Source organism: Protopterus annectens, chromosome 3.part0 (assembly GCF_019279795.1).
Source record: "Protopterus annectens isolate FY-2018-M chromosome 3.part0, PAN1.0, whole genome shotgun sequence".
NCBI lineage: Eukaryota > Metazoa > Chordata > Ceratodontiformes > Protopteridae > Protopterus > Protopterus annectens.
The window spans coordinates 1,095,989,669-1,096,003,104 of NC_056731.1; the positions used below are offsets into that span (position 1 = coordinate 1,095,989,669).

General features: G+C 42.4%; 1 protein-coding gene across 5 annotated transcripts in view; it reads right to left on the reverse strand.

The window, feature by feature from the left end:
• The window catches only part of DROSHA (drosha ribonuclease III), a 3,547,421-nt gene that overhangs the window by 1,661,516 nt on the left and 1,872,469 nt on the right, over positions 1-13,436 (reverse strand). The gene's annotated exons all lie outside the window — the stretch shown is intronic.

Here is a 13,436-nt window from a genome sequence, read left to right on the forward strand (position 1 = left end):
GGGGAGTTAAGGAAGAATGAAAATGAACAACACAGATGGCTAGTTATGATGAGTACATAACTTATAAATCTGATACTGTCCTTTTCATTTTTTCTCACTTATGGGACAAGAGTCCCCAGCTATGCTGACCTTGGGCGGCCTTCATGGAAGAATATTCTGGAGTACTGCTGAGCCAAAGAAGGCTCTATTTCTAGATATGATGTCCAATTTGTAATGTGAAACAAGGTATGAGTCTTGGACCATGTAGCTGCTGCACAAATGTCATCAATAAACATTCTTGACCAAAAAAGCAGATGAAGTAGCCAAAGATCTAGCTAAGTGAGCTTGGGGAGGTTTTGGTAATGTCATACCCCTCCGAAAGTAAATCCATGAGATACAGTCTGTAGTCCATTTAGCTAGGGTAATCTTAGAAACTGACTGCCCTAGGTTTTTTGGAGAGAAAGATACAAAAGCTGATATGACTTTCTAAACTGTTTGGTCTTGTGAAGGTAAAAAAGTAGTTGTTTGTGTACATCAAGGGGGTGTAGCATGTATTCTCCTTTATTTGCAAAATCTGTAAAGAAAACTGGCAAGTGAGTGGATTGGTTAATGTTTTTTTTCGGAATCTACTTTAGGTAAAAAAAACAGAAGGGTCAGTCCTCAGAGAAACTCTATCTTTGTGGAAAATAATGTAAGGAGTTTTTGCTGAAACAGCCTGGAGTTCAGAAATTCTTTTTGCCAAAGTTATAGGTTCATAGGTGTATACTAGGCTAAGGGCCCTGGGGCCTTTACAAGCCTAGCCACAGGATTACCCTGACATAGTGCCACACAACCTTAGTTCCCACTGCCTCTGTCGCGTAGAGCCACTGGTGTTATCCCCAGGGTGAATTTTCTGTTTCACATCCACTCATCAAGATACCTCTTGAAGAGGGTCAGCGAGGTGCTCTGCTTGACATGAATGGGAAGTCTGTTCCATAGTATGGGCAGTCTCTGGGTTATGAACCTGTTCCTCCAGCATGTTCTGTTAATTGTGGCAATGAGGTTGAGGTCTCTGGTGTGTGTGGTGCGGAGGGATTGGGATTTCGTTAGATGTAGCATTTCTAACAGAGCTAGGTCAGACATGGCTTTGTAAGTCAAGCAGAGATCGCCTCTAAGTAGGCGATATGAGACAGATAATAGTTGGAGTTTTTTGAGTCTGTCCATATAGGACAAGTGTTTAAGGCCTTGGATTGCAGGTGTCTAGTGAGGCAAATGGGGCATTGTACTCGATGATTGGCCTAATGAGGGAAAAGTAGAGGGAGACAATGACCTCTTTCTTCCTGGATGCAAAACCCTTAGTAATGAGATGTGCCACATAGAAGGACTTTCTGACCACAGTGGCAATGTGATCAAAAGAGAGGTTGCTGTCAACCTGTGTTCCCAGATCTCTTATAATGCCTTCTGTGTTCAGTGGACTACCATAAATGTGGTAATTCATGGAAACCGGGTTTTTCCCAAAGGGGATGACGACACATTTTTTTGGCATTGAGCTTAAGACCATGGTTTTTACACCAGTTGTTGGTCACAGTGAGGCCATTCTGTAGGATGCCAACATCACTTGGGGAGTTAATAATAGCTCCCAACTTGCAATCATCTGCAAACTTTGTCAGCCAGAGTCCCTTCGTGTTGGCCTGGACTTCAGAGAAGTAGATACCAAACAGGAGAGGACCCAGGACCGAACCCTGTGGGACTCCACTCGTGACTAATAGGCAGTCTGACTTGGAGTCAGCTACTTTCACACTGTGGGCTCTGTCTGTGAGCCAGTTTGCAACCCACCTAGTGATATACGGGTTGATGCCAAGCTTAGTGAGTTTTCCATGATTCCTGAGTGGGGAATGGTATCAAAAGCCTTGGCCAGAATAAGGTAGGCTGTATGAACCACCTTGCCTTCATCCACAGCTCTGATGACTGGCTCAAAGAAGTTGACCAGGCATGATCTACCCTTCACAAAACCAAACTGTGTGAGATCCAGAGTTTGGAGATTCCCTATATTCTTGTTTATTAGGTCCACAATGATGCGTTCCACAGCTTTGCATATCAGACTCGTCAGGCTAATGGGACGATAGTTCCCAGGGTCTGTAGTCGCTCCTCCTTTGTGGAGAGGGATGACTGTAGCAGTGCACCATTCGGCGGACAAAGCCTGAGGTGAGGCTGTGATTGAACAGGGCACACAGGTGAGGTGCCAGTTCACTCTGTAGTTCATGTATAACACAACCAGGGATATTGTAAGGTCCCATAGAAGCTGTATTCTTGGCCTTGGACAGTGCTGTTTTAACCTGTGCTGCAGTAATACTGGGTGCCTGGCAATCTACTGGTATTGTGATTGGTCCATTTGGGGGGGGGGGGTAAAGTTGTTACTGAATCTGTCGGCCAGTATACTGGCAATATCTGTTGGCTCAGTATAGGAGGTACCATTGTGCAGTAGCTCAGAGCAAATCTGGGTTTTGCAATCGATATTCTTTACATAACTATAGAAGACCTTGGGGTTGTCTTTACTATCTGCTGCAATTCTGCTTTCATACCTAGCTTTAGAGGATTTGATGACAGAGCTCAACTTTTTGTTGAGGCAGATAAGGGAGTTTTTCCAGTCTTGGGACTTCACCTTATTCTGCATCAGTTTTTTCCTTCTTTTGCAGAGTTTGTTTATGGCAGGGGACCACCAGATTGGCTTCCTTTTTTTGGAGGAGAGTGTCTTGATTCTATTGGGTATGGCAAGATCCATGCACTTGTGTATGTGCTCGTACAGTGCATTGGTGTATGATTCTGCAATCACGCAACTATTCTCCATTTGCATGGGTGCCGTGAAGTTAGCCACCTCTGATTTTAGGATCCCAAAGTTAGCTTTGGAGAAGTTTTTCATGGTGGTTAACTTTGCTGGAGGGGGGGTGGGAGGGATGTGGATTACCAAGGTGATTCGTTTGTGGTCGGATCTAACCAGGGAGGTGCTGATTATTGGTGTAGAGCAATGGTCGCCCATGTTAGTAATGACCAGGTCAAGAATGTTGCTACCTCTAGTGAGGGTAAGAACGAGCTGGTCCAGGGCACTGGAATTAATGAACTCCAGGAAATGTTGGGCAAGTGTATTGGTACATGAGTAGTTTACCCAGTTAATGGAGGGGTAGTTGAAGTCGCCTAGTAACAGAGTGTTAGACTGGACCCTAATATTCTCGAGGGTGCTTAGGAACATGGAGTGCGAGTCTTGTTACACAGTTGGGGACCTATAGCAGGCTATGACCTGAATCGCTGTCTTACCCAATGTTAGCTGCACCTGAAGTATCTCTGATGCATTATGTTGGGCTACCAGTCTGGAGGTGTGCGCATCTTTTATGAATATGGAAACACCACCACCTTTGGAACTTCGGTCTAAGTTCTGGAGCCGAAAGGTGTGGAATGAGTTATACCTGGCAGTGCAGGGGTACTTTCTGCTGCCTTGAACCAGGTCTCTGTTACAGCACAAATGCCGATGTTCTCCATTTTAAGGAGTGCCTCAAACAAGTGCATTTCGAGATTTAGACTTTTAGCGTTCAGCAACATGACCCTCAGACTGCATCTGTTTGTAGCTGTTACGGTGGTAATTTGGTCTTTGGAACACCGCCTAAAAAGGCACTATAGGGGTGGCAAGAGCCTTGGCCAGGAATCAATCATTTTCTGCTTGTACTGTGGTATCATTCTGGGTGATGGTAGGATGCTGCTCAGGGCTAGGGTCATAACCGCCTGGGCTACATAATCCGAGAGCTCCTCCATGTCTCTTTTCATGTAGTCCAGGGAGGTACGTCTCAGGTCATTCACACCCACATGTACAATGACAGAGTCATATTTGCACCTGTTATTGAGGGACCTGAGTGCATGCCTTATGTGTCGGATCCTGGCACCTGACAGGCAGCTGACTGTTACTTTCTCTTTATTCAACTTAGTGAGTGGGACATCACTGTGCCTCACTATCGAGTCACCTATGACTAGTGTGTTGGGCATGCTGTTTTGCCTTAGGGGCTTTGGTTGAGTGGCACACTGTTTAGGAGAGTTATGTGTCTCGTGATTAGTGTGGTCAAGTGCATTTCTGTCTTGGAGGGCTCTGCTGCTTGGTTAGATTTTTATTAAGAGGTAGGTGTGTGGTTTGTGTTTTTATGTGAAGGCAGTGCTGGTGCGTGTTCTGGATGGCTATGTGTTCCATGTGGTGTGGTGCAAGTGTTGACCTTCTCCTCTTGACCAGCTATTTCGGTCTTGGCTGGAGAGTGCGTGGCTTCCAATTTAGATATACAACTGCATCTCTCGCAAGTCTGAGTGTTGGAAGGTAATAGGAGAGGGTTGTCAGTGTACATGAGGCAGTTGCTACATTGCCTCAGGATGCCCAAGTTCACCCGGTTAATAGGAGAAAACACAGGGAACTGACCTTTAGACATGCCTGGTGGGGTGGAGATTGATAAGTACTAGATCTGTTTCAATGTAGAATGCTTAGTGATGGTAGCACTTGTGTGTTACAATAAGATGTCTGGTAAAGTGATACTCATCTTGTGGTAGATAGGCTACTTAGTGCTTACCACTCCCACTGATAAGCTAGAAGGCTTCCCTCCAACACATTAAGGCTTGGGGGGCTCAGAAGCTTACAATCTTGGACATAGCAAATCTGCATCTGGACTAGACTAGTTACAGGAAAGGGGGGAAACAAGCGCAAACACAGGCTTTTAAGCCAGAAAGTTGAAAGAGATGGAAGAAATTGCCCAAAAGGTCGATAAACCACAAACCTGGGCCAGAAACCACTCCTTATGTGGTAGATAGGTTACCTAGTGCTTGCCACTCCCACTGATAAGCTGGAAGGGTTCCCTCCAACACAGAAAGGCTTGGGGGCTCAGGAGCTTACAAAAAGTCCTGGATACAGCAAATATGCATCTCGACTAGACTCGTTACAGGAAAGGGAGGGAAAGAAGCTTAGAATTTTTTTTTTTTTTTTAGTAAAGTGGAAAAGGAGAAAGCTGGAACAGAAGTTAATTCAAGGTTAAGAATCTAAGTGGGTTGGCCTTCACAAATGTTCTCTCTCTATTAGGTATAATGAACTAATAACCTAGACTGCAAGGAGTGTCCCAGATCAAATATATAGTATTGGCGGGCAACTGCAAAGCCACCAAGTATAAGAACAAGACAACAATAGGGGGGTGGAAAATTATTACAGCTACTAGCTGTAGCCACTAAATGAACATTTTAAACAGATAAAGGAACAAGGAAACTCCAGAGAATGCTTTTAACTGCAAGCAAACATAGCTACCAAGAAAACCATCTTCCATGACAAAAATTCTAAGTCGGATTTGTCTGAAGGTTCATAAGGTTCTCTGTCAAACCTTCAAGTACTGGAGTAAGATCCTTTATCGAAGGTCTTAGCAGAAAAATGCCTTTCATAAAAGCTTTACACAATCTAGAGGAAGCTAGGAAAAAGATTTATTCCCCGTGTGGAAATTTGAAATTGCTGCCAACTGAAGCTTAGTTGTAGACAAACTAGCACTATCTTTGAAAAGCAGTTGTCAAAAATGAAGAATAGCTGAAATTTATGCAGGAAAAGGATCAATGTCCCTATCTGATGCCCAAACAGAGAACCTTTTCCATTTGTTTTTATCAACTTTTCTGGTAGAATTCTTTTAAGAAGTCAAAATAATGTTAAGAACTGGGGAAGAAAGCATGGACTGTCAAACTATTCCTGGAAGTGGAGAAACCATGCTGTCAACTTGAGGGCCTGAAGTTTGAGTTTTGAATCCCCGACGGGCAAGAGAGGAGATATTGCGTAGGCTCCAGTATCCATGGAGGATAAAGACGAGACCGTAGAAAGGGGAACCATACTTGCTGAGGCCAGAAAGGGCCAATGAGGATTACTGAGCTCTTTAGCCTGCTTGCTTTCTGCAAAAATCTTGGAATCAGAGGGAGAGGGGGATAAGAATAAAGGTAATTTGAGAGCCAAAAACAAGTGTGAAAAAGAGCATCTCTCGGTGACCCCCCCATGGGGAATCACAGTGAAGTACTTGCTGAGGGGAGTGGCAAAACAGCACGGTTGGCCCCAACACATGAAGATGATGTCCACTACTGACTGAGAGACCACTCGTGAGGCATCAGAACTGTTCCAAACCCTCATGGAGTCTCTGCAAAAGGTGTAACATTGGGTTCCTCCATGTTTATTGATGTACCACACTATGGACATGTTGTTGGCCTGAACTGCAACAGTCCCTAAAGGTAGAGCATCTTGAAATGCCTGCAACACTAAAAGGCCTGCTCTCATTTCCAGGACACTGACATGCAACTTGTTCTCTTGGAGAGACCACATGCCTTGGACGGTTCTTCCAAAGAAATACCCTCTCACCCCAGCTGAAAAGTGTCCATGGTCACTGTGGCTATTGGGCTCACTAAAACAAAGGGTCTACTCAAAGGAAGCTCATCTGACTGTATCCACCAGCGAATGTGTTGTTTGCAAATTGAGGTGAGTTTCACTCGGAAAGACAGGGGTTGACATAGAATGGACCACTGTACAGTTAGAGTCCATTGAAGAACCAGCATAAAGAAGCATGCAATAGGTAGTAGTACAATGGCAGCTGACGTCGACCAAAGTGCTTGAAGCACTACCCTTGCTGGAGGGGAGGGATGCACATGGATAGCCTGAACCTGGGTCCTGACAGAAGTAATGCAGCAGAAAGGTGACAGTGCTATCTGTGTTGATGTGTTCAAAACAGCCTTGATGAACTCCAGGCTCTGAACATATGTGCAAGTTTTGATTTGGCAAGATTTACTGAAATGAGCAATGCGTTGTAAAGCTGGAGCAAACAGTTCCTTTCATGTAGGAGTTGAAGCATGGATGAGGCAGTTAGAAGCCAGTCATCTAGATATGGAAACACCTGGAATTGTTTCAGCCTCAAGTGAACTGCGACTACTGCCATGCATTTGGTAAACACCTGGGGGGATGGATGTGGTGAGTCCAAAGGACATAGCTCTGAAGTAGTAATGACTGGCTCCCAGCTGAAAATGGACATGTTTTCTGGACTGCCTTGTCTATTTTGATATGATAGTATGCATCCTGAACATCTACAAAGCACATCCAATCGTCCTTGTGCAGAAATGGCAGGATGAACTGAACCATGACCATTTGGAACTTAGAGCCAAAGAAAACAGGAGACCTCAGACCCATTTTGGATCTAAGCAAATTGAACCTATTTGTGAAGAAAGTGAAGTGTGAATAACTTCCGAATCTTATCTGGTTGGGAGGGACCCACTGGAAGTCTCTTTTCTCTAGCAGCATTTGTATTTCTTGAGCTGTGCCCTTCCTATGACTGGGCGGAACATTAGGAATTTTCTTTCTTTAACGATGAGGAAGAAGGGAAAATGGCATGCAATAACCTATGGATATTATTCTTAGCACCTACTGATCTTTTGTTACGTATGTCTAAGCATCCAAGTGCAAGCAGAACAGATCCCTGACTGCCTCCAGAGTTGGACAGTCAGGCAGCACTTCAGGGGCAATGACAGGGCCTGTCTGGAAAAGAATCTCTAAAGCCCTGGTTCTGCGGAATGCCTCTGCCTCTAGGGCGACATCTACCATTAAAACTTCCCCCTCTGCCTCTGGAGGAATTTTCACCATGCAAATCCTAGAATGGTCTCTGAGACTTAGGGAACCACATATACCTCTGGTTTCTAGAGAAGGTCCACTGAGGCGTTGAAAACTGATTCCCACGACAGACAGGGTCTTCCCTTCTTGTTCACTGTGGATAAGTGTATCTTTCACTGATGGTCCAAACAAGGAAGTACCATCAAATATGGCATTAACAAACGACATCTTAAAGGGTTCCGCAAAGTCTCAGTGCCGCATCCAGGCGTGCCTCCTTATGGTGATGAATGAACAGGCCGCTCATGAGGTACCTTTAGCTTTGAGAGAGATCAACTTCATTGAAGCGTTCAAAATAGATAAAAGAGTGGCCAACTGAGAGAAAGTCCTTCTGAAATCTTCAGCAGACATGGACTCTAAGACAGTATTTGAAAGTTATTTTGTCAAATCTCTCTGAAGCCTAGTAAAATGTGCCAGATAATTAAGCGACCTCAAAGCGAAACCAGCTGAGGCAAACACCTGCTTTCCAAATCTGTCCATCACTCTGGAATCCACCACCATTGCATCAACCTGGACTTCTTTGCTCCCATGGGGTCTGTCTGTGAGTGGGAACAAAACTTTGATGGGGGAGCTTGGGAACGAGCTCAACAGTATGTCTCCTTCCATGCTTGTTGGGAAATGAGATCAATACGCTCATCCACAGGGGGTGGGGGAAGGGTACCCCAGATGTAGAAGGGCCAGAAGGCTTTGGGAAGACCAACCACCTTTCTGCCTTAGGATCTCTCAAACATCTCCAATGTAGATGTCATCCGGTGATGATCTGAGGGACCCTTCTCCTTCATCAAAATCAGTGTCTTCAGTGACGGACTCCATAGGGGAGTGTGTGTGTCTCCTCTTACATGTTCTCTTCCAGAAAACCTCTTCTGTGGGATGTTCTGGAGAGGTTTCAGAAGAGAGGGGGAGTTCATCTACAGGAACTGGTTGGAGACTCAATGGAACTGGCTGCCCTGTGGAATAGGTCTGACCGACTTAGAACTCAGAACCGATGAGAGAAAAAGGGTAGGATCTGACACTTGAGAAGATGGTTCTCTTTGTGGGGGGTCCTTTCTACCACCTCAAAGGCCAAGAGACCAGAAGAAGCTCCAACCCGCTCCCTTTGAGCTAAAACTTCCACGGAAGGCACATCAAAACCACCCCCGGCACACAGCCTCGATGGGAGAACTGGATCTGAACTGTCCAGTGCCGAAGATCTGGGGCGGGGGTAAAATCCGATAAAACAGGAGCTGCTCCCAATCTCTTGGATCCGATGGCGGACTTTGGCTCCGACATGCATTCTGCTCTGACAGTATCGGAGCAGAACCAGACAGGGATATAGTCGGAGTGGAGGAAGGAAGTTTCCTTGGATCCAACAGCGAACTTCTCGGGGATGTCAGGTCCTGTGGCTCTGAAACCACAGGATGGACTGGAGAAGTAGGTAAAATGGACTTAGAGAGTACACTCACAGATCCAGTAGGGAACAGAGCTGGCAAGACCCCCATCTGGATCCAAGCTCTGAGAAATCTTCACATCATCCTATCCACATCCGCTTCTGACAATCTTCTAGAGGACCTAGAAGACACTGTGGAAGGGGGCCTGGAATGTTTTTTTCAGTCTCAAACAATGTTCAGGCAAAGATGGTGAAACAGGTTTGAGCACATCATCAGGTGTATGGCTCCTATAAGATGTACTGGACTTTGGATCAAGACTGGAAGTCTTTGGTGAGGAGGATATGACAATTGCAGCCAAAACCTTCGGAACAGAAAAAGGTTTCAGATCCAAGGATCGGCTGAGAAATTTTGGATCTGAAGATCTCTGATCACTTATCTTATGGATTTTCGCGACAGGCTCCGAGGAAGAGCTTGGGGACTTCAAAGGAGACCTTTTCTTATCATCCGAAGAAACAGAATCACTAGACTTTGAAGGGGTTTGAGCCCCAGACATAGAAGTAACAGGTAGTAAACCTTTCAAGATCAACTTGTTACACCTGTCAGCTAAAGCCTTGTGGTTAAAGGTAGAGCATACTGAACAGGCTGTATTCAAATAGTCAGGTACAAGGAAATAAATGCACTCCCTGTGGGTGTCAGAGTTGGGGTCTTATGCCAACAGGGGGGGGGGGGTGCATGTCTTAAAACCCATAGGTTTTTCAGACATGGTCGTGAACTGCAGAAGGAAAATATATCAGCAGAAAAACAATATACAACTTTTTTTTTTAATCAAAAAAGTGGGGAAAGGAAAAGCAACGATCTTACCAACAATGGTAGCTACAGAAATGATCCTGTTAAAGGGATAGAGTACCATTACAGGTATGAAAAAACTACTACTTCATAGTAGAGAAAGAAAGTAGGAAAGAAGATTAATCTTAACACTTGTGAAAACTAAAAAAAGGAGGTGCACAGAAAATATATACAAACAGACAAATTAGCAATTTCAAAAAAAAGAAAAACTTTTTCTTACAATCGCCCTAGTGGAACCTGCGTCTAACCACGATGGAAGCAAACAAGATCAAAGGTAACAGGGATGGAGTGGGGCATTATGGATAGAGGGAGGAGCCTGAGAGTTGGATCCAAAGTTTATAGTATGAGGCCAAGTCAGATCTGAAACCAGTAAATGAGGAAGAATGCAAAGGACAACATCAGATCCACAAGTTTCAGTCAGCTCAGCATCTAAAATTTCCTCACGCAACTAGCCCCTACTCTTTACTCATAATGACCAGACAACTAGCTTCCTCTCCAGCTCTCAAGTATGCTGATCAAAAGCACTACAGTCTATGGAATATCACCAATGACACTCCAAACTATGTTTGACATGAGGAAGGGGCAAGGAGTGTGGGTATGCAAACAAGGATGGACATGTTCAAACAGAACTACTACTATGCTAAGTACATAACTTTTCTATCTGGTAAAAGAAGGTCTATCCTCATTACCTACAATGGCAGAAGCCAAAGCTTATACTCCTGGGTGGCCATCATGACAACATACCTCTGGCCACTGTCATTCCAAAGGATGACTTTAATCTTCAGGTCATATCCAGCTTACAGTGTCTTGCAAAAGTAACACAGAAGAAAATACCAAAATCTAGCTCAACTCCACTAAAACGTGTAAAAAAAATTAATAAACACAACCTTTGATATATACAAGTGTTTCCTCAGGAATTTAAAACATATGCCTATGAAAATGAACCTATATAAAGGTTTTCAGAACCAATCACATATCACAGACAGTCCAATGAAATACAATAAATTAAAATACTTAATGAGAACATACCAACTTCTAAAAATGTTTTTATTTCAAGATCGGCTTTAAAGATATAGTTTAATTTAAACAAAAGTACTTATATCCTGATACTCAAAATCCATTTATATTCATTTTTTTCAGTTAAAACTATTATACCACACCTCTTAGGTTTTGCTTAATTACTTGTAGAGCAGAAAAACAAAACTGATGATATTCAGTCTTCTCAGGAATATGTTTCCTGACAGCATTCTGAGTACATCTCTTAATATCTGATAGTAACATATCCTGTTTTTAAACTTTTTGTTAGTCTTGCCTACATAAAAGCAGTACAGACATCACATATAGCTAGATAGATCAAGTTAACAGTACTGCAGCCGGCAAAAACCGTGACAGAAGTGTTACTTTTCAAACTCTGATGCACAAAAGATGTTATCTTAGATTTATACTTGCAAAAGGAACTTATGTAACAAGGATGGGTTCCTTTTCTTTGACTATACTGTTTACAATATTTCTTTGTTGCTTATAACATAGTAGCTGTTTAAGTTACTGCTGCATCTTAAAACTGAAATGTGGAACATCTGGCAAAATTCTCCCTTTAACATGGATATTGGAAAGAATGTGCCAGTGAATCCTAACAATACTTTGTACTTGTTTGGAAAATTTATTATGAGTTAGTAGGAATCTCATATCACTATTCTGGTTCACACCACTATTCCTTGGTATAGGGGTAAATTCTCTAAACAATGAACAATCACCTGCTGTTCTACAACTGATCGGCATTTCCTTTGCTAAGTCTACCTCAGAAGGATAATAAAATCTCTGTGGGCATCAGAGCTGGGGATCTTATGCCCACAGGAAGTGCATTTCTTAAAACAGTCTCTATGTCACAGAAGGATGCAGTCCTGACTATGACCCAAGTTTGATTAATGTCTTGGGCACTGGAGCAGGGTGGTGGGTGTGGGACTGAGAGGCTTGAATCTGTTTTGCCATCCTTGGGAGACAGACTGGGGAAGAGCACTTACCCAGTCACACCTCAAAGTTTGAACCACTTGTCTGCAAGGGAGGGCAGTCACACATGAAGGTAAAGGCAATTGTACAGTGAATAAAACCACAATCAGGTGATAAACATGGTCCCGGCTGACTGAACTTTAACAATAAAATCACAAAAACAAAGGACAAAATAATGCAAGCACTTTCGCATCTAACAAGGACGCTTCATCAGACATAACTAATAACTTCATAGCTATTTTTTAAGTATAAATCAAAGGCATTTATCATTGCTCAATTAACCAATGACATTAATAGTCCAATGTGGACAATGAAATCATAAACCAGTGCATAATATATATATATATATATATATATATATATATATATATATATATATATATATATATATACATATATATATATATATATATATATACATACACACACACACACACACACGTGTGTGTGTAAGATACATATTCAATATAGTAAATCACTAAAAATATAATGAAATAACAGATTAATGACTCAAACTAGCAAAAAGATGTAGAAATAAACCGGACTTCAACATGAATAAAATACTATTATTTTTATTAGTTAAAACACATGACATAAGCGCTTTCATCTCTCATGGAGACTTCTTCAGATAAAATATACACACATTCATCATCTTATTTATAAACTAGCTGAAGTTCATCAACCAATCATGAAATGCTAATAATTAAAAAAATCCCCTATGTTAAAGGTGTGCAAAGCACCTATTCCAATCACAAGTACTTGTAAAAACATTTTTCAAAATAGAATAAACTATGAAACATAAATAAAAATACATAAGAATCATGTTGAATTCCTTTAAAATTTATGTTAACAAATCTGCTTTTTCACTCCGTATGAGTTTGACAGATATTAATGACTCAAACTACATTATTCCTAAAAAAACAATAAATAATAAATACTATTATACCATGACCCCCTCATTAATATTCCCAAACGTGTACGCTGAATCGTCAGCGTGCACGTTGAAATCGACTTATACTAATGGAAAAAGGTCCGGTCGCCCGGACTTTTTCCATTAGTATAAGTCTTTTTTAAAACACTGTCTCGCTATGTTAAAGGAGTTTAACATAGCGACACAGTTAAAAGCAACGGAGATCTCCGTTGCTTTTTAAACTGTCTCGCTATGTTAAACTCCTTTAACATAGCTTATTAGTAAAAGCAACGGAGATCTTGCTTTCTCCGTTGCTTTTTTTTAAACCTGTCTCTATGTTAAGCGGGTTTAACATAGCGAGACAACTTTAAATAAGCAACGGAGATCTCCGTTGCTTATTTTAAAGCTGTCTCGCCATGTTAAACCCATTTAACATAGCGAACAGTAAAAGCAACAGAGATCTTGCTTTCTCCGTTGCTTTTGCTCACAGCTCTGATGTACTGCGAGGCATGCAGTACATCAGAACTTCCGCGGAATACCAGACAGCTGCGGAAGGGCAGTAAGGAGGCATTATACAATGCCATTATTTAAGAAAAGTAATTATTTTTTTTCTTAAATAATGTCATTATAATAATAACCATGCCTGGGTGTAATG